This window comes from Lissotriton helveticus, chromosome 12 (assembly GCF_964261635.1).
Source record: "Lissotriton helveticus chromosome 12, aLisHel1.1, whole genome shotgun sequence".
NCBI classification, from domain to species: Eukaryota; Metazoa; Chordata; class Amphibia; order Caudata; family Salamandridae; genus Lissotriton; species Lissotriton helveticus.
Window position 1 is genome coordinate 523,915,501 of NC_136073.1, and position 21,731 is coordinate 523,937,231.

A 21,731-nucleotide genomic window follows, 5' to 3' on the forward strand; every position below is an offset into this window, starting at 1 on the left:
GGATTTTCCTATCCTGTGTGGGAACCCATTTTTCCGACCGAGGGCCCGAGTACAATCTCGTTAGGAAAGCCCTCTGACAACTCGGTTCCGGAAAGCTTTCCAAGTGAATCGCGCTCTGGGAGTTTGTGCGCCTGATTCCGATGCATCTGCATAGTGACGGACTCGGTTCACTTGGACACCCATTGAACACTATTGGAGCCTGTGTACCGAATACATACACAGGCTCTCATTACAAAAAGGGGTGGGTGGGAAAAAGCGTGCACCCTGTGGTGGGCACCCCATGGTGTCTGCAACACTGTGCACGCATGGAAAGTGGGGACCCATGGGTACCCCCATGGGACCAATTCGGATGACCCCGGGTGAAGAGGTGCCTGCTAAAGCCCCCTGAAGTTGGATTCCCGCAGCCATTTCATTTCAGCAGTAGATACAGCTGTCAGAATCGTGCATCATACTCGCTCATTCGGAAGCCGGCTCCATTGCACAGCACGATTTGGCTGCAAATGATTCGGACTGCCAGGATCGGGTTCGGAAACGATTCGGTCATTGCGGACGAGATCTTCGCATCATACTTAGTCGTTCGGAACCGGGGACGATTTGGTCAGACACATAGGCGCCAAATCGAATGTGCTCATTTTAGAACCCATCTGGAGGCATTCCTAACGGGATCAGCATCGGACCCGACTCTGACACATGTCAGGCCGACCGATTACAATAGAAAGGTAACCTTTCGGTCTTTCTGACTCAGTTCCAACCGAGCCGAATCATACACGTCTATGGACTGCATTTCCGACCAATGTATTATGATATCGTATTCAGACAGCCTTTCCAAATTGGTCTGTCTGCCAAAGAACGGCAGTCGGAAACTGACTTTGTGGGCCAGTAGCAGGCTCCTCTTCACCTTAAGGCCTCCATTTGGCGTTTGTGGTTGTACCCATGGGACCCATCTTTACAACCATGCAAAGTGTGGCAGGCCCCATGGGGTGCTGCCTCAGGTGCAAGGTTTTCCCCAACCACCCCATCACACCATTTTTCAATGGGAGCCTGTGTTGTCACTCGGAACACAGGCTCCCATTGAAGTCAATGGGAGACTTTCCGAACGGTGTTCAGAAACATGGTAATCGGTCGGTGGGACTCTCCAAACCCGAGTTGGTTGGAACCGATTCCGACAAGAAGTATGACGAAATGCTTTCCGACCGACATTGTAATGAGCCCTTAGTTAGAAATCACACAATTTGAACATGATTTGATAACATTTCCAGATCTTGTGTGAACTATTGCAAAGACACTCATAGTCTCAAAAGAAAAGACAGCAATAAGATAAAGATTGTATGAGACTAAACCTACTGGAAATAGACGGTAGATAATACTGCAATTTATTGAGGAGTTTACTTAAAATTCATTAAATGCCTGTATGCAAGTACTGATTGCAGTTTAATCTGGGCTAAAAGGTGGGGTTGAACAAATTAGATGAGGAAAATTAACCTGGTCCTTATTTCAGTAAAATCTATGCCAAGAGGATGCCTTGAATTGTGATTTTCAGTAAAGAATGCCTGATTATGTCTTTCCTTATCCAGCGTCTATGTAGAGAAGTATTTGGAGACACTTCTGAGATGTCTTGGCATCAAGTGAGCTATTTAAAGAATATGCATAAACAAGGGCCTCATGTACCCAAAAATGACGCAGCGCGTCGCTACAAATCATTTTGCTGCGCCAAGCTGAGTCATTTTAGATGCGCAGGGATATGTCATATTTAAAATAATGCCACTCATCTGTGTGCTTTCTGCTGCACTGGCACACAATTGCCTGCCAGGCTGCCTGCATTGCAGGGATGATTGCTTTTATGCATGAAGGGACACCATTCGGTACAAAAACAATAATTGATGACATTTTCTTCTTTCTAAGTGTGCTGTGGAATGCAGCATGCATAGAAAGAGGAAAAAAGGAGGAGAAATAAAAGTATTTCTTCTCGTTGTGTGACCCCTTTATCTTCCCTGTAGAGGCATAGGATTCTAACACATTCCCAGCTTTTCTAAAATCTTTTAAACATGGTAATGTGTCAGGTTCCATGGCTGTTGCATGGAAACACCCACAGCAACACCAATGCAATGTCTCTTTCACACAGATTGATGCGTGATAGGGGCACATATTTACGAGGCCATAAAAAAAAGTCATGCAGGGTGACTTTACGTGATCTTGCGCACTGTGCCACCGGTGCATCCAAAAAGTGACACTCGGATGGTGCAATGGACTTGTAAATGAGGTCCAGATTTGCTAACAAAATATAATGGTTTTCATGTTAGACTTGATAGCAATCACTGGTCATTTTCTTGAATAATATTCCAGAAAATAATTCATTTTCGTACAGTTCTAATAAAGTCGGTGATCAAAAATTCTAAAAGCAGCAAAGCACAAACTGCTAGACCACATCCCCTCTGCATCGGAACATAAGCAACAAACCCAGGCATGTTTGCATATTTTTGGGTCTCTTTAGGGGGGCCTGGACCTCTCTTTTTGATACAGGCCCAAGACCAGTACGCTTTTGGTTGGTCTCCTTTTGTAATGAAACAGATACACCACAAAACATTGAGTGTGTTTTGAGTAATTGCAGGTCATCCAGATTAAAGGTGTTGTCATAGGGATCATAAATGACATGGATTATCAGCCACACCACAATGTTGAAGCTCAACAATGCTGAATGAAACATGTAAAATAGATTCCTTATATTTCAGTTCACAGGATATATTGAGTGGCAGATCTGAATTGGCAGTTCAGGCAGTACATTTGGCGTGTTACAAAGGCTAATCCTACCCCCTTGATATACGGCCTTAAAGAAATTTTTGTCTAGATAGTTTGATGTTTGATATGTGTTTTTGTATAATGAGAGAAGTATTTTAGCTTGGGTAAACAATGCTAATCCATGATCGAACTTTTCTGAACAACACTTTTTAAAATGGCGGATGTGTTTCAGCAATGATGTAATATTGCAGAGACATTGAGAGCTACATACTTTATTATTGGTGTCAAAACATAGGTTTTGGAGGTCAACTAGTCTTATAGAGACAGAAAATAACATCTCAGAGCAACCCTTCCACCATTTTCCAAAATGGTGGACCTATAATCATGTGTTTTAGCCATCATAATGGCAGTTTATTTTAATATTGTTTTTGTTCCAGGTTTTATGTTGATTCAGATTCTTAAACATGATTGAAGCAGGTGGTAGCAGAGGATCGTTGCCTCTTGACAGAGTATGACAAACTACAAAATCTGAAAACTCCTTCAACAAAGAAATATATGTCATATGTCAAACTAATCTGCAAGAAAAGCTAACATGAATTGTGGCTGGACAGAAGAAAGTTTGAGAAGTTGCAGAAACATGACAAGATGAAGTTCACAAAAACCTATGGGTGAAAGAGGATCAATTATTTTATCATTGTAACAAGTACTACAAGTCGTATACAATGGAAAAATGCGCTGAAAAAATATTGTCTAAAAATTGTAGAAACCAGTGAATCACAACAATAATCCAAGTCTACTGAGAAAGCGACGACAACCAAACCCAATGCCCTTCCACTTAGAAGATTGAAGGGTACACCTCGTCCACCTCCAACAACTGCTAAGAAAGCAGAGGATCTCCAAAGTGTTATCTGTGGTTTAGCCAGAACACGAACCAAAGGGATTGATGAAGGAACAAAGTACAGTGCATGTGAGTTTTCAAGGGCAAACATGTTTTTATCTGCTGCTATTTCTTCTAAGATTAAGTTTTCAGCCGAATAGCTGATCTAAACAGTAAGGTGAATAAATCTGTGGAGGACTTGTATGCCCATACAAACTACATGGGTGCATACACTTGAAAATAATACTGTACATTAAGCTCCCAGCAGCAACGTAACCGCCAGCCACCAGTTAAATTTGCACTCTTTGAAATAGCAAATTAAGTTTTAAAGACACTCTTGAGGGCCTGCTATGGATTACACTCGGTGAGAGCAGAAAAATAATGGTCAACATTGATGAAACACTATTGATCCATAATAATAAAATTAGGACTTTTTTGGCGAGAATGTACAATGACAGAATTCATTTTTGTCAGTCTAGCAAAAAGAATGAGCCACTTATGGTGTCCTGAGAAGATTTGACTCCTGACATTCTTGCTGACAAAATAAGATCACAGGATGCAGTAAAATTAGAAGGAAAACTTTTAAGAAACTTCCTAAATGATCTAGATTTTAGACTTAATGAAACATTTTGTGATGTCCCATAGCTCCACAAATTATGGCTGACAGAAACCGACAACATTGATGATGACTTTGAAGAGATAAGCAAAGAAGTGGTAGACAATTGCATGAACAAACAGACTTATGCTTTGCAAATGTACTGTGTTTTCTAAATCATGCTTTATGAATTAAATCATAACCAAAATAAATCTCTGCTATGCATGAAGACAACCCAGGCAAACTATGACAAGTGCAAAAGTAAAGAACTAATCAGTTAAATGAAAAGGATTGGTGTATCAACAAGTTATAATGACATAGTGAATGATTACAAGTTTGGTGGTCCGACTGTCCAGAACCGCATCTGTGTAGTCCACGCCACCACTGCTCCAGCGGCCGGTGTAACCACCCCTTCCCCAGGTCCACCCATAGGAGGGACCTTAGATTTAGTCCAGCCCCTACACTTGCTATAAGTATAGAACCCCAGTCAATAGGACTTTAGATTACCCTGGATGAAACTCCGATACGTGGGGGCTCACTAGTGAGTTCCCACGAAGTCCAATCTTCACTTTCTTCAGCTTTCCTGGTTGCTCCAGGCTTGCTCCAACTCCTCTCCAAAGGGGGTGTTCCTCAGACCTTGCTAGTCTGCACCGAAGCCCATCTTGTCATCTTGCGTGGATTGCGTTTGCCAAGGCTTGTTGGGTCCAATCCGGATTCCGACACCGCTGTCAACTAGATCCTTTGTGGGACAGCTCGAATCCAGCTCCTGGTTGTCGTTGACACCTCCTGGTCCTCATGGCTGAAGAGACAAGATTCACCTTCTCACCTGAAATCACCCGACATCGGCTGGCATCTCTGTCTTCTCTGCTTTCAGGTTCTTTACATCTCCGATCCCCTCTTGGATCCACCCGGACACTTTTCCTCTGGTCGCCTGCAGCACTTCTTCGCAGCTCTCCATTGGCATTGATAACGAAACCCGACACCAAAAGACACCTGGGCACCCGGCTTCCCTGGGTAAGGTAACATGAGTACTCCGGTGCTCCCGTGTGTCTTGACTCTCGAAGTGTCCTAGTCAAAAAGGGTTCCATCGTTGTTCACCTAGAAGTGCCCTTAAACTGTAAATTTGTAGCATGTTCGTTCTCCATAGAAATCAATGGTAACCTGTGGCTGTGTCTGCACGTGTCTCCCGTGGGCCTACTACACCCTAACCTTTGGTGGTTCTAGGCAGCCCCAGTGATTCCACAGGCCCTAGGCCTGCTTTCTAACTCTCACGTGGTTCTTATACCACTATTTTAGTATATGGTTTGTGAGGCCCCTAGGGCATAACGTATACTGTGCAACTTATCATATGCTAATTAAGTTCCTTGTATTGTACTTTTACCTCTGACCTCATAAAGAGTTCAGAGGGGTTGTGTTTAGAATAAATACATATATATTTGATATATACCTTGTGTGGTGTGCTTTCATTTGATCATTCAAGAGATTATAATTAGTAAAACAACTTGCTTAACTTGTCTCCAAGTCTTAGCCTGAAGGCTGCTCTCCACAGCTACCACTAGGATAGCTTTCTATAAGGTTGACTTTATAACCTACCATCAATAAGGGTTGTTTGGACTGGTGCAAAGTGCCCACTATAATAGAGGACATCATATACCAGGCCAACTTCGCACAAGTCGTACTGCCGGTCTCCCAGTGGTGCTCAACAAACAGCGTTTACCCACAGTCAGTCAACCGTCTCTGCACGTGCCAAAAAAATAACACAACACTGACCATTGTATGGATTCATAAATGACATACCTGATGTGCTTTAGCACATGGACACGCCTGCAAATCCCACTTTAAAACACACCCTATTCCTGACCACAATCCTTTGCTTCGAGACTGCAGCCCAAAACACAGGCACAAGTACGTACTGCAATTTCTTGATAAGCCAACCCATATTCCCCATCTTCACATTTAGCCCTCTGCCCCACCTGTAATTCATTTTTTGTCCTTTTTTTACCTCTATCTCTTCATAGAATTTCATTCAAATACCCCCTCATTTTTTTAGGTCACCATACCAGAGAAAAAAACACTGAGAAAGAGTTGACCGTCATGGTAGATTACATTTATTGGAGTAGAGCCCCAAATGTTTGGAGCCCAAGTACAGTACACTCCTCAGACTAAGAAAGTGGAAAGTGGGACAGGATAGTCAACAGGGTGAATGCTTTGGTACCGCCCTGTGCACACAGGGGGACATCAGGAACAGGTGGAAAGATTTCAGGCAGAAATTGTGTGGCAAGTACAGCAGCCACTACCTGGAGGCACAGCGGACTGGAAGTGGCCCTCCCAGTGCACCATTACAACTCTTACCCTGGTAAGAGAGAAGGTATTAGTCATCTTGCATGCTGAAGGCTTATCAGAAATACCTGCGGGACTGGACTCTAATAAGTAACACACCAGGACCTGCCACAATTTCAAAATGTCCCTGTTTGCTAACAACTCTCCCTTTGCTATGATCTTCTCCATCTACTTACAAAACATGCAACATCGAATGTATCTGACATTTTTGTGTGCCTGTGGTAATGAATATTGGTGCATATGACACCACAGGCTTATAAATCCTTGACCTGCCACCTGTTGCAATGCTGTCTGTAAGTGCATCATCATCAAAATAACAAACCAGGACCCATGACATATGTCAATATGGGAATGTATGATCTGTCACAAATGCATGTTGTCAACATCTATAGTAGACTTAATGTTTGTCAAGTGTTGTAAAGTGACATTGAACTGACTAAAACTACCAGCAGGCCTTGTCACTCCAACTCCAAACAAGATGCTACACACCTTTACCCCTTTCTCACCTGTTGGCCATCTTACCATCGAACTAGACTTCTCATGTAGCTTAGCAAATCTCCAGTCTCGCTAAAATGACATTGAACTGACTACAACTACCAGGAGGCCTTGTCACTCTAGCTACAAACAAGATGCTATACACCTTTACCCCTTTCTCAAATGGCGGGTATCTTACCTGTGTGCGAGACTGCTCATGAAATGTATAAAGTACAAACAACTTTCATCACAAATACACGTCTGAACACTTTGATTGACAGTGTCCTGGTCACATCAACTCACACTATTGATGGCATGAGTTACAGCATAACAACTGAGTATCTCTAATATATTTAAAAAAACACAAAATACAGAGGGGTGAGAGGATAACAAACCCTCTTCGACCTCCCACTCAAAAGTTTAAATCCCACATAAAGAAGAGGGATAATAAAGCTAGTTGAAGGTAGATAAGAGTGTGGGAATGAACCAACTATGTAAAAACTGCCCTCACACACAGCAAGCTGTGTCATGCTTCATCATAGGGCTGCTAACACACCTTCACATCAGCCCAACGCGAGGGGCAGAGCAATAGGGAGGGGAAGACAATACAACACAAAATGGGAAGTTTGAGATCACAGATGAGATAATGATGCAGAGAAAGTGACATAAAGTGATATAAAACTGGCATCAGGGAATCCTTATCATAATTTTAATAGTAGGTAACCTGTCCAGAATTAAAACAAGAACGTGGATGGTAGGTGGGGGAGCTTATAATGAGACACCAACCCCTCCACTCTGCTTAGGTGTTGACATGTTTCAGCCAGCAAAACTAATACCCCGGTTTTCCTCAGCACTCTCAACACTGTAATCCCTGGGTGCTAAACCTCCCTCCTCGAAATCCAGAGAAAGAAGAGGATATCACCTTTAGTGGAGCCCCTCACTCTTGGAGAGGAACCACGTTTATTAAATTTGCAAACTTAAAATGGTGGGGGAGTGAGAACAGCTCTCTATTAGCACTCTTACTAGCAAGGTCAGCTGTTGCTCATCGTAATCTATCTTTCCTTCACCGCAGCGTAGAATGTTCTATGAGTTTACAAATTCTCTAATATATGTCAACCATGAAAGATACAGCTCTTTGCAATGCCAAGTGACCCTTTGACTATAGACTCCTAACAGGATGAACAATGCCACTTTAGCAACCAAGCCTGCTGTTTGTCAGAATTCAACATCAATAGGCATAGGCATTTACAAATTCACTTGGTATGACTGTGTGTAGCTGAGTGTTGGAGATGTCATGTCTATCCCTAATTCCAAAATAATATATACAGTTGCATCCAGTGAGCTGCTGAAATAATATACATAGATTGAATTTCACTTAATGACTAGTAACCTATTAAAACTCCTTTAAAATCCCTGACTGAAGTAATTACTAACTTATTTTGCCCTTCCAGGTCCACAATTAACCTGACACAAGCAATACCTCAATTCTACCCTTGACTATGTTTCTCATTTCTCAACAGGTGAATCCACCGCTGCATCAGATCAGAAGCAGGCAAGCCAACAGAGTTGCCCTCTACCCCAGGATGAAGAAGCCCTCAGTTAAGACTACGCTTCTGAAGTGGTAGACATTGACAATCATCCTGGTCCAACTGGTCAGCCTGGGAAGACACCAACAGTGGGCTCTTAGTGCCCACACCTCCCACCACAGTGGAAACAACACAGCTAACATTGGCCCCACAACTAGTGCATCTAGCACAGTTAGTTCTATCCCGCACCCCCAGTCCTGGTCTCTCAGATGACCACCACCACCCCAGTCAGTTAGGAGCCAAGACCCACTGTGAGGGTGCATTTTGTACCCAGGGCACCAGGCTGTGGGGCTCGCTGTCATTGGAGAGTAAATATAGGCCCGAGAGTGAGCCCTCAGAGGGCAGGGACACCCAGGCTGCCACTGCACAAGTCCTGGGACTCTATCAGGACTCCAACAGTCTGTTGTGCTAGGTCATCACAGAAGTGTGGGAAATGATGGAGATGCACATAGCAACATAACAGGAGGTTGCTGGGATACAGATCGAGGTGGCTGGCATCTGCACTGAAGTTACGGGCTCATGCACTGAGATGGCAAGGGTCTACACCGAGGTGGCCGCCCTCCACACCAAGTTGGCCTCTGTGGTTGAGGTGATGCAGGACATCAATACCACCCTCTGCAGGACTTTTTTCCTGCATCTCCCCTTTTCTCTGGCCCTAATATTTGCAGAGCATCAACATCTTCTGCAACCACAGGAAGGGAGGCCCTGACAGAGGAGGATTCACCTGCCAGTGCTCCTGACTCAGCAGCTCCAGATCCCCCCTCTGGCAAAAAGAGGGGATGTTGATGCAAGCATTCAGATACCAAGGTTGGCAAGACCACCACCAGAAAGACTCCTCAACCCTAATGTCTTACTGTTTGTGCCACACATTTACTTCATTGACTGTTCCTGCCCATTTTCCCTATCTGATATGAGGAGTGTGTTGGACTTTGTTCTCACGAACTAGTGGACTCTACTCCAATGCTTTCATCCACCGTGACTGAATCTCTCACTTTGGTATTTTTTTGCCAGTCATTACGTTTCAGTTTATTACTTTGGTCTGTTCACTAAATAAAAAACACACGTCACTTAAGCATTGTCTCCTATTGTCATTCTCATATATGACAATGTGAAAGTACATTAAGTGAAATTTGAAATTTCAAATCAGGGACTCCTGAATGCATAGATATGTTGTCTGTGGAAAAAGGTACAAATCCGGAAAACAACCATGTCACAACAAGTTAATACATACACGTGTATGGGCTTAGTACATCTTTATTACCATGGTCAAATCATAGACAGACATGATGTCAGACACATAACAAAAAACACATGACTCAGTTATACAGGGTCAATGATAACATCATCATCTGCAGACCGGCACAACATGGTAAGAGGGGACACATCTGACAAAATTCACACAATAGCCAACAACCAATTAGGTCTATGTCATCTGCTAGAGTCTCAGACTCAGAAATAACTTTATGCAAACTGTGTTTACAGATCATAAAAGTTAATAAATACATACTTCATCTATTTCTCAGAATAATAATATAATGTTCTAATAAGAACCATCATAAAAACAATTAAACTACTTATAATTCATTCCAGACTATTGTAAATTCTCCTGGTCTTTAAAGAAAGGCACAAAAAGGATGCAACACAGATTCAAACATAATGATCAGACAACATTTTAAAATAGGACATTCCTTGATGACGTTGTCTCAATTTATATTAACGCATGATTGGCAATATAAACCTTTGACGATGTTCCAGGTAAAACCTGCAAAATAAAAAAAATGTAAAAAAGGATTGTGAAGACACCCCATCACATGGGCAAAGCGATAAAGCTTGTATAGATAAAATACCGTATGGGTGACCAAACATAAAGAGAATACGATAGAGTTGTGTTTATTACCTCAGAAAATTAATGCTACATCAAATACATTTAGTACACAGACACAAGTCAGTACCACTGTTTCTGACCACAGTGTCAATTCACAATCAAAGAACAAAAATACTACCTAGATCTAATAAATATAGGGGCTCATATAGAGTCTCTAACTTCTAAAATTAGTCTGAAGCTCAGTAGAACAAAAGTATTTTTACATCAAAAGGCCACAGCGATATTAGAAAAAATATTTCATTTTTATTATTTTTTAAATTTTCAATTCAGTCATCAGGTTGAACAAATCATTATGTGTCCATAATAAATAATTACAACACTCAAACAAAGTCCCACACATCCCCTCACCCAATCATACAAAACACATATACATCAACAGATTCATTCATCCTTCTCGCAACACGATCAAATTGCCAACTGATGTAATGATGACTTAGGTCCCATAGGGTCTCATACAAAGTTGAGAATTTTGGAACTATCTTGAAGCGCCGACGCGCGTTTCAGTGTCCGGCCTGGACTTGGGCCACACCTTCATCAGGGCACAGTGGGGAAGGGAGGGGGACAGCAGCACATTTCTAGAACAATTTATAAGAAAAATATATATAATCAATTAACAGATTCCAATATCGCTAAAACAATTTATATTCTGGTTTAACATAATACAGAATCACATGGGGAATTTAACGTGGCCATAAAATAGTAAGCTTCAGACAAGATAGCAGCAATACAAGAGATCAAATAAAAAACACACACTGGATATGTGTAAACAACAGAAGACATTATCCAATAGAGTCACACAAATTTGATATCAACTTTCATGTACCCCAAGGCTGTGTCATTTAGAAACACAATACCACATTCAATTCATAGGAAAAGGAAGGAAACAAGCATAAATAGGCATGTGATCTTAATTCCTGAATGATTTGAGCATATAACACTCCTCATAAGGTCAGGAACGCTACTGAGTATCACAACCTTTTCTTATTCGGAGCTGTAAATCAACTCCTGAGTACCCTAGGGGCGTGGACGTACAGCAAGATAACGAACGTGGACACACTGTGCAAAAGACTATCCCACTGTAGAAAGAATATAAAAAAGAGAGAATCCGGGTATAATACCTACCGTGATATCAAAACGGAAAAGTTGTTTAGGCAGGGCTAGAGGTATCTATCTCGACGTCCCTCAATATTAGGCTCTGAAATTTGGAAAATGTGCATAATGTGAGGTAATTAAAGGCTGTCCAACGGTTCAAAAACTCATCAGTCAACCATCTCGACCTAGTCTATAGATCTAAAATATTAGGCCACAAACTCACCACATGGCGCAGGGGGTGCTCAACAACTTTCCACATGAAGATTTTTTCCCATTAGAATAGGCAGGAGATTGCAAGTAACCTCCATGAATTTCGGAAAACAGATCTGAAAAGTCGAAATCAAAATCATGCTCAAGCTATAGCATTTAAATAAACCCCATCCGTTTGGCTAACAATTCACTCAATTGTCACAGGGGAGATCCTTACCTGGACATAGTAGATGTTCAGATGGTAAATGGCGCAAAACAAAGCTCGCAAGGCAGGCGCAACAGGCAGGGTCATCGAGCAACCCAGGTGCCTTCAGTAGGTCCGAGCAGCGAAGGGGTTCTGTTCTGAAAAGTAAGGCAACAAATAAGAAGGCCATAGTAAATGGTATAATTAAAACGACGAGGAGCGGTGTACCACATCATGGGCCCGTCTCGATTGAATCATTCGAGACACATTCGTCTCAAAAGAAACGTCAGTGATGGGTTTAGCATATAGTCATGCTTATTGTCGTTCATGCCGGGAAGCAACATAAGTCCAATCGAGTGATCTCTAATTAGGAATGCCCCAGCCTCCCTTCACATTGTATTAAAATGAGGGGCCGTATTAATGCGTACAAGTCAGCTACCTTGGGGCGTACATGATAGTATGACTTCGCTGAGGCATACAAAGGGTTGTCTAAAGCCGGAGGCTGAAAGAAATCAATCAAAAAGCCGTATCCTATAGTGACATACAAAGGCATACACGCGTGCTACATATATTGACAGGGAGACCACGCGGTACGTGAAAAAAACGGCATAAGAGGCAAGCATGATTTCTGCACTAACTCGCCCTCAAGACAGCAACTAAAAGTGAAGCAAACGGGAGAGGCGTTCTCGGCCAAGCCGCATACCTTGTTTGTTTTGGCTCGTTCATGATGGGGACGGCTTCTCGGAGTCCAACACAGGATTCGACCTAACGATAGGTTCAAACCTATCGAGTGTCAGCGGGCGCTATTTAAAGATCCTGAGACATCCGCATGTACTCCGCCCGCCCCCAAAAAATGGGTGGAGCTTCAGACGAGGACGGCAACCAAAATGTAGACAAAAATAAACAAGGGACAAAGAATATTTAAGTATCCAACACTACGGCCAGTGGTAGTTCGTATATATTGCCGCAAGGTAAAAAGAGAGGCATAAATCGTTCAAATTGTGGAAAAGTAAATTTTTGCCATGTTCTGTGTCCCTACGCGTCCTCCATCATATGTTATGTGTGCATGATTAATATGCATATGTTATTCCCCATGTTTGATTAAAGACGCAATTATAGTTGTGTCCACCTCTAGTATGCCAGTTTCCAGTTCTCGTGAATAATACGAGTATTAGGCCTATGTAAAGTTACGTTGCCACGTTTCTCAGTGTGCACGTTATTCCATTGTAAAGTCCCCGTTTCTAGGCCTCAAAAGGGCCCGGACACCAGATTCAGCTCCTGTCTCCTGAAGCCCTCGCTGAGGAGCGATACAGCCCCCACCTGTATCCTCGACCCTTCACTTACTTCCTGCCTCACAGTGCCCGGTTCAGCCTGGCTCTGCCTCTGAGTCTGCCAAGAGTATGTTATGATTCCAGTTATCAGTTCAGTCCTCCTTCTCTGCATTCCTAAAGCTACTGAATCGCATCAATAGTTTCCGTCATTGTCTAGCTTTTACGTCTCCATGTAAGAGAAATACTGTATTAATGGTCATTTAATATTCTTCATCACGCACTACATGTAGAATAATGCATGCTCCAGTCTTAGAGTCTGTTAGCCTTTCCCCTCCTGACTTCTAGTTTATATCAACATGTTCCCTAAACATCAGATACTAGATACTGCTTAGGTACATGTCGCCCTGACTCTCCAGACTTCAGTCTCTGCTCCTAGCACAGAGTTCATAGCCCCCAGCTTCTCCTAGTGATACGTCATTGCCAGTTTTCGCGCACCACCAGGTTAGAGGTCCCGGCTCCTTAGGTAGCCCCCTCCATGGTTTCCGCCCCATTCATGACATATTCTGTTACGTTTGCATCACATGTCTATGTATACGCCCTGTTACACCCATTTTCACCCTTATCTTTCGCGACTGCTACGCGTCACGCCTATTGCTCCACCCACTGCTACGCCTATTGCAATGTAATGCTATGTGTTTGCGTTATGTATATATGCTCATGTACTGTTAATAAAAGTTAGCCTTCTTGTCCAGATTTTGCCCCCGGCAGCGCTTGCCATTCTGTTCCCGTGCAGGTTGTCCTGTTCCTGTCCTTTATGCTGTATTAAACCTGCAAAACTCCTACTACCTCGAATCTTGACTCTTATTTATTGAGCTATCTGTTATTCATTTATGCATTCAAAAAGAGAGGTATTATTTATTTATTTACCACATAATGGCGCCCGAATAGGGACTTGCCCTTTCCCCACGCGTCGGTGAAGCCACGCCGACCCCCTGACCCTCTGCAGTCGTGACGGAACTCTTCTGCGCACCGGCAGATATTTCTGCTTCAAGTATCCCTCAGGCCCACGGAGGAGACGGAGGAGGCGGTCCAGCATCCAGACGAGACGGTGGAGGAACGCGGCGAGTCCCGACCAGAGCCCAAGCCGAGAGTCCAAGGTCCGAGGTATCCGGAGGCCCACCTGTAACTGAAGTCCGAAGTTCGTCGTCCGTCGTCATAGCAGTCCAGTCCAGTCCGAGGCCTTCCGTTCTTGCTGCCCGGTGAGTACCGTTACTGGGGTAGTATCTAGACAGGGTCAATTTAATTGACTCTGGTCCGTGGGTTGGTGGTACACAGACCCACAAACGAAGTGTCCACTTCGGTGGATGCGGGTCCTGACGTGTCTTTTATGAGACCGGTAAGTTTTGTACTGTTTCAGCAGTGCATCTAGTTTCTGTTCTAGTCAGTTCTGTTCTCGAGAAAATTCATGTGTTCTGTTCTCAGTATTCCAGGTAGTATTCTGTTCGAACTGTTATTTTAAATGTTCTTCATGTATTTTAATGTCGTGGTATGAATGGGGAATAAGTATCGTGTTCATTGTGTATTGTATTGTGTCTAGATTACAGTTCAGTCATGCCCTTGTTTTCTAAGTTACGTCAGTTAAAAACTAGAAAGGGTCTGCTGGAAGCAGCAGTTCCAGTCCCGCCTAGGGACAGTCCAGGTCACTTTATGTATCAGAAGCATGGCATAAGTGCCATATTATATCTAGATTTATGGGTAGAGTACACCAAAGAGTTGGAAGAAAAGTATAGATGGCCCGTATCAGGTACGTGGGATGCCGAGTGCATCATGAGAGTAGAAGAGGCATTATGGAAAAAGAAAGCCAGACAGTCACAGAAAGATGCCATCGAGTTATGGCGCAAAGAAGCTCATAAAAGAACCGAAAAAGAAATCAGAAAGTCAGAATTAAGTAGAGAATCCCAAGAGCGAGCCCAAGAAAAAGAACTAATCGAGATAGGTGAACAAGTTAAAGCCGAACAGTCAGACAGACAGAGGAACGCCCTTATTAAGGGTATGTACCCTCTTCTTGCCGAGGGCTTGCCAAAAGCGACCCCGGAGGCATCCAGTAATTTCCCGCCACCATTAGTTCCGACCAAGCTACGTCACAAACCGACCGCAGCTGATATTTTTATCTCGTCCTATTTGGACGACACAGTCCCAGAATATGCAAATCCTGTTCTGCCAGTCCCTGTAAATCAGGCACTTCCCGTTCCTCCAGACACCGGAGTACCTGTTACGGTACCCCAGGTCCAGCCCGCATTTCAATTTCCCGCCACACTAGTACGAAGAGTATCAGTCGACGATTCTAGTTTAGGGGCCGCAGGAGGAGGTCCTCCTCAGACCCCGCCGCCACATAAGCGTTTAACGTCAGTCGAATTACATGCTCAAGCGTCACAGCGTACGCCCAGATATCAGTCTGTTGCAGAAATAAGGAAAGCCCTTACCGAATGCAGCTATGATCCAGTCCCAGGCGAGGATAATATGGTTTTATATTCATTACGCGTAAGAAAGGTGGCCGAGTATCTAGTCACCCTACCGAATATGAAAGAAGATCTAGACAGAATATATCGTTTCATCCGTACAGGGGATGATCCAGAAAGCATTGGCGAGGCCATGTCTCAAAGGAAAGCCGAGATCCAGCTCATGATACTAAAGTTTTTGATTAATTGTCTAATAAGGGAACAAGATTATCCGACCAAAAATCAAGTCGAAATGAGGACCCTGACAAAATGGAGTGATAATATAGCCGAGGGTAAGCACAAGACCATCAGTGCTATGGAAAGTATGTACAAGAAAATCCGTAAAGAAATAATAAAGTTACACGAACAGCGTAAAGCAGCACAAGTAAGCGAGAAAGAAAGTAACTCTGATACTGAAGAGGTAGACGACGAGAATCCCGCCAGAATAGCGTATGTAGGAAAATCTAGATTTCCAGATCGCCATTTACACCTAGAACACAAGTCTACTTTCCATCATCCAGCACCAGAACAAGGTTCTCTAGAACAAGTGTTTCAAGCTACCGATCACATTCTGAAATCACGAATCGGTTACAGTGAGTTAAGTACTATGCATGAACAAGAACTAGCCCGACGAAATAGTGGCACAAATGTTTCTGAAACTGCCCCCAGCCGAGCAGCGACTGGTGGGTATGTATATGATCCAGCACCTCATTACATTGTATGAGGGTCAGCACTCTGATCCAGGTCCGTTACATGATATCCTGAACGAGCTACTCCAGTATAGATGGAAAGGTCTAGGTACCGATTTAATTAGTGTCATTCTAGAACAGCGCCACAAATATAGAACGTTTTTGAACCCGCATTTTGTTCATGTCTCACCCCCAGAAAGTAAACCATTTTACATAGACAGACAGAATCCGTTACGAGAAGTCCACCCAGTTAGAGGAACGGGTGGCGAACTAGAACGAGTGTTTGTTTACACCCCGATCACAAAGATGGAACTCTTAGAGATGAAAAAATTAATTCCCTGTCATGATAAAGATCCAGCAGGGTTCCATAGAGAATTAAAAGACATGCTCCGTATGGGAGAATACACGTATCCAGATATAATTAAAATGTTAAAGGTTCTGTTGCCCGCAGGGGTGTATGAAAAGCTCAAGGAAAAAGAATGGGAGGTGGGAGAGAAAAAGATCGATTGGGCAGTTCTAGAAGCTGAAGATAAGGCACGAGTACCAGGTACCGGTCTTGGAGCGAAATGTAAAGAATTACCTGAATTATTGATTCAAGTTTTACCCAGATTGTTAACAACGAAAAAGGAAGACTGGGATGCAATCTCAGCCTGTAAACAGAAACAAGATGAAGACATTAGTGATTTTTATTCTAGATTTGAGAAATGTTTTAGCATCAACAGTGGCCTCAAGACCAGTAGTGAGTCATACCCTCATCTCTTTGTTACTAGGTTAGTCGAGAACTCAAGTCCCCAAGTTAAAAATCGAGTTTTGAAAGTCGAAAGTACCTGGCAAGCTAATACCCCGTCCCAGATGTTACAGATGCTCCAATACCACCAGAATAGAATCAGAGAAGAGCAAGAACACGAGAGAAAACGTATGAAAGACACAAAAATGAAAGTATTAGTTGCACAATCTGTTCCACAAGATAGCCAGAAGAGGGGTCCGAATCAAGCCAGTCATCCTGCAGCTCCCGTTAAAGGGAACTGCAACTATTGTAAACAGCCAGGTCATTTTATAAACGAGTGTGCAGTTTTGAAACACAACATAGCTACCGGTAAGACTAAAGAAAGACCACGTCCGCCTAGACAAGAACAAGTTTCACAGACTCCTCAGCCACAGAATGCACCACAGACAGTTACAGTACCGCAGCCTATTGCTGCAACACAGCATGTTACACAGCAAATGTATCAGTATGCACAGTCCGAGTATCCAGAGTACCAGCAGTATTCATGAAACAGCCTAGAGAGGGAGGTAGGCTTGCCTCTCATCGAGATACCTGTAGATCAAGAAGGTCCCTATGTTCACAGTCAAGTATTAGGGAAAGACAGAAAGTTTTTGATTGATACAGGGGCAAGTAGGACCACAATTAGTCACGCCGAAGTTCCAGGGGCTCCGCTCTCAGGCTCTAGAAATGTTTCCCTTGGATTTTCAGGAAAACCGATTGTAAATGAAATATCAAAGCCAGTTACTCTAGAAGTAGGTCCATTGTCCCGTACTACTGATCTGTTACTTACTAAGTCATGTCCAGAAAATCTATTAGGCATTAAAACACTGAAAGAGTTAGGTGCAGTTATATGCTGTTCCCCAGAGGGAATACGTCTGTTCCTACGTGACTTTAAGGGTCACTATGTTTTACGTGATTTTGATCCAAGATTGTCCAATGTTCCGCAGCATTTATGGGCGCAAGGTCCAACTGATGTAGGGTACATGCAAATCACACCCCATCGTGTGACTCTCAAGCCAGGTGTAGTGTTACCACGAATCAGACAGTACAGATTGCCACCTGAGGCTGTAGCAGCCTTATCCAAAATTATTGACGAGCTCATCGCTCAAGGAGTAGTTGTAGAAACTGACTCCAATGTATGCAATTCTCCGATCATTCCAGTCATGAAACGTACTGATCCAAATGCACCCCCAGTATATCGATTAGTGATTGACCTACGAGAACTTAACAAATGTATTATTCCTCAGTACCCAGTTGTCCCAGACATTTCATCACTATTGACAGCCATTGATTCCGAAGCCACGTTCTTTACTGTAATAGACCTCAAGAACGCATTTTTTAGTGTTCCAATTCATCCAGACAGCCAGTTTCTTTTCGGATTCTGTTTAAATGGAAGGAGCTACCAGTTCACACGAGCTCCTCAAGGTTTCACAGAAAGTCCTAGTATTTACAGTCAAGCACTTAAGAGACAACTTGATAATGTTCACATGCCAACTGACACTGCCCTGCTCCAGTATGTCGATGATCTACTGATCACAGCCCGTTCTGAACGTGACTGCGAGCAAGCGTCACTGACGGTTCTGTATTTCCTAGCCGAGATGGGGCACAAGGTGTCCCCTTCGAAGCTTCAATTCTGTGTCCAGCAAGTGGTCTACTTAGGACACTTACTGTCCAAGAGGGGTAGGCAGTTGACACCAGACCGTATCCAGTTGATAGCGAGTCTTCCTCAGCCCAAGACCCAGAAGGAGGTACGTGCTTTTATCGGCCTTACTTCTTATTGCAGACAATGGATTCCTCAGTATGCATTTCTAGCCAAGCCACTGATACAGTTAACGACACAGGAGGCAGCCGCACCGACTGTCCTCCCTTGGACATCTGAACATACACTTAGCTTCAATGAGTTAAAGAAAGCTTTATGCCAAGCTCCAGTTCTGGCTACACCGAACTACAGTAAGCCTTTTACACTTTTCGTCACAGAACGTGAAGGTACAGCATTATCTGTTCTCACACAAGATCAAGCAGGACAATACAAGCCATGTGCTTATTTTTCGAGCACATTAGATCCTGTAGCCCAGGCTCTGCCTGCGTGCCTCAAGTCAGTTGCAGCCACAGCACTAGCTATCAGACAAAGTGATTCCATAGTATTAGGACACTCCCTGACAGTACAAGTTCCACACTCCGTGGAAGTTCTTTTAAATCGAACACAGACTCAGCACTTGACAATTGCACGTTTAACAGGTTATGAATTGACACTGTTCCAGCCACACATAGAAATCAGACGCTGCAACGTCCTAAATCCTGCTACACTGTTACCATCAGTTACTTCAAATCCTGCCACACATGACTGTGTGGAAGTAGTTAACATTATGACTAAACCAAGACAAGATCTGACAGATATTCCGTTACCAGACCCCGACCTGACACTTTATGTGGATGGTTCATGCATGAGAACAAGTACAGGAGAATTAGTCGCCGCGTATGCAGTGACTACTGACACCGAAGTTATAGAGACACACCGTATTGACACCCTGTCCGCTCAAGCAGCAGAACTAGTTGCTCTGACTCAAGCCTGCATACATGCCAAGAACCTGAAAGTTAATGTTTACACAGATTCACGCTACGCATTTGGAGTCGTACACGACTTTGGAGTGCTCTGGCAGGAGAGAGGTTTCATGACTTCTCATGGAACCAAGATTCAGCATGGTCTCCTCATTCAAGCTCTGTTAGATGCAATACATTTACCGACATCCATTGCTATCATGAAATGCAAAGCACATACGAAAGTTACTGACATTATTTCCCAGGGTAACGATCTAGCAGATCGCACAGCCAAGCTTACAGCTCAGACTCCAGACATTCCAGTTAATTTGACACAGACACACACTCCAGATCCGACTACATGTATGACAGTTAAGGACCCTACTCAAGATGTCATAGATATCCAGTTACATGCTACTCCCGAAGAAATCAAGAAATGGTCTGAACAAGGAGGGGTCCAGACAGATCAGGGATGGTTGACGAAGGGAAGAGCCACATGGTTTCTCCCCGACTCTATGGTTCAAGTCATTATCAATACCGCACATAGTCCAGCACATTTAGGAGAAAAAGCAATGTTAGACAGTATCCAGAACATTTGGTTCAACAAGCATTTACGAGCTGCAGCCAAGCAGAAGGTCCGTACCTGTATGATATGTTGTCAGTTTAATCCAGGTAAAAGTGTCCCGGTGGAACAAGGTGGATTCCAGCCCCCTGACCACCCTTTTGAAGTCCTCCAGATGGATTATATTCAGATGGAGCGATGTCGAGGTTTCAAATATGTCCTTGTAGTTGTATGCGCTTTGTCCAGGTGGACAGAAGCATATCCAGTCCCAGATTACACAGCCGCGACCACTGCCAAGCAGTTGGTTCGTGAGTTCTTCCCCCGTTACGGACTCCCTAGGGTCGTATATTCTGATAACGGCCAGCCATTCTCATCTGAGTTGATGAGACATGTTTCCCTATTGTTAGGGTACCAGTGGAAGTTCCATTGTGTACGCCATCCTGAAGCAGCTGGTCTCGTAGAGAGACATAACCAGACCCTGAAAATTCGCATCGCAAAAGTTTGTAAAGAGAAAGGTGTGGACTGGCTAGTAGCTCTGCCAGTCGCTTTGTTCTATATGCGCATGGTCGCACATTCCAGATCAGGTCTATCCCCGTACGAGGTAGTTTTCGGCCGCCCCCCTAATATATGGGGTACACCTAGACCCCGAAGTATTACCGATGTTTCAAGTAATATGCTGACAGATTACCTAGCTTCCTTGATGTCTGCCCTCAACTCTTGTCGTTCACAGGTTGCCGCCGCATTTCCAGACAATACCGAGGTGGCACCGCATGAAATCGTTCCCGGATCCATGGTTTTAGTGAGAAATTTTGACCGCTCAAGTCCGCTGGAGCCTCGCTGGAAGGAGCCCCGACAGGTCCTCCTCGCCACCCGTACAGCCGTGAAGTTGGAGGGTCGCAAAGGCTGGGTGCATCTTTCGCACATAAAGAAGTTTTATGGATTGAAACGAGTTTCAAAGAACATTTCCCAGGATTTGAAAGACTGCCAAAGTACTATTCTTAAGGACTGTCCCGCAAAGAACAATGATACTGCACCCTCCCTGTTAGAGAAAACTCCGCAACAGGAGTATAAGTTGAAACTCCGGTCTAGTAAAATAAGTCAGCCAGTTTGATTGTCTAAGTCCTCCCCTAGGTGAAACGGTTAGACTGTTTCTGACATGTATAAAATAGACCCCCATAGTGAGAGAGTTAGTCAAAACTCAATCCGATGTATCGTTTTTCTAAGTTTCGTTTTATTTCTCAGCATTATGATTTCCTGCACCAGTTATGCTTTTTACCTGTATTTTCCAGTTTCTCATGAAAATAAGTCTTCTAATGTTACAGCAGAGCACACGTTTAGTGATCTGCCCCCTCATGAACTCTCTTACCGCCTCGCTATGCGTAATAATTCTTTTATCCGCATGCTACATTATTCACACCAGACCAGCAA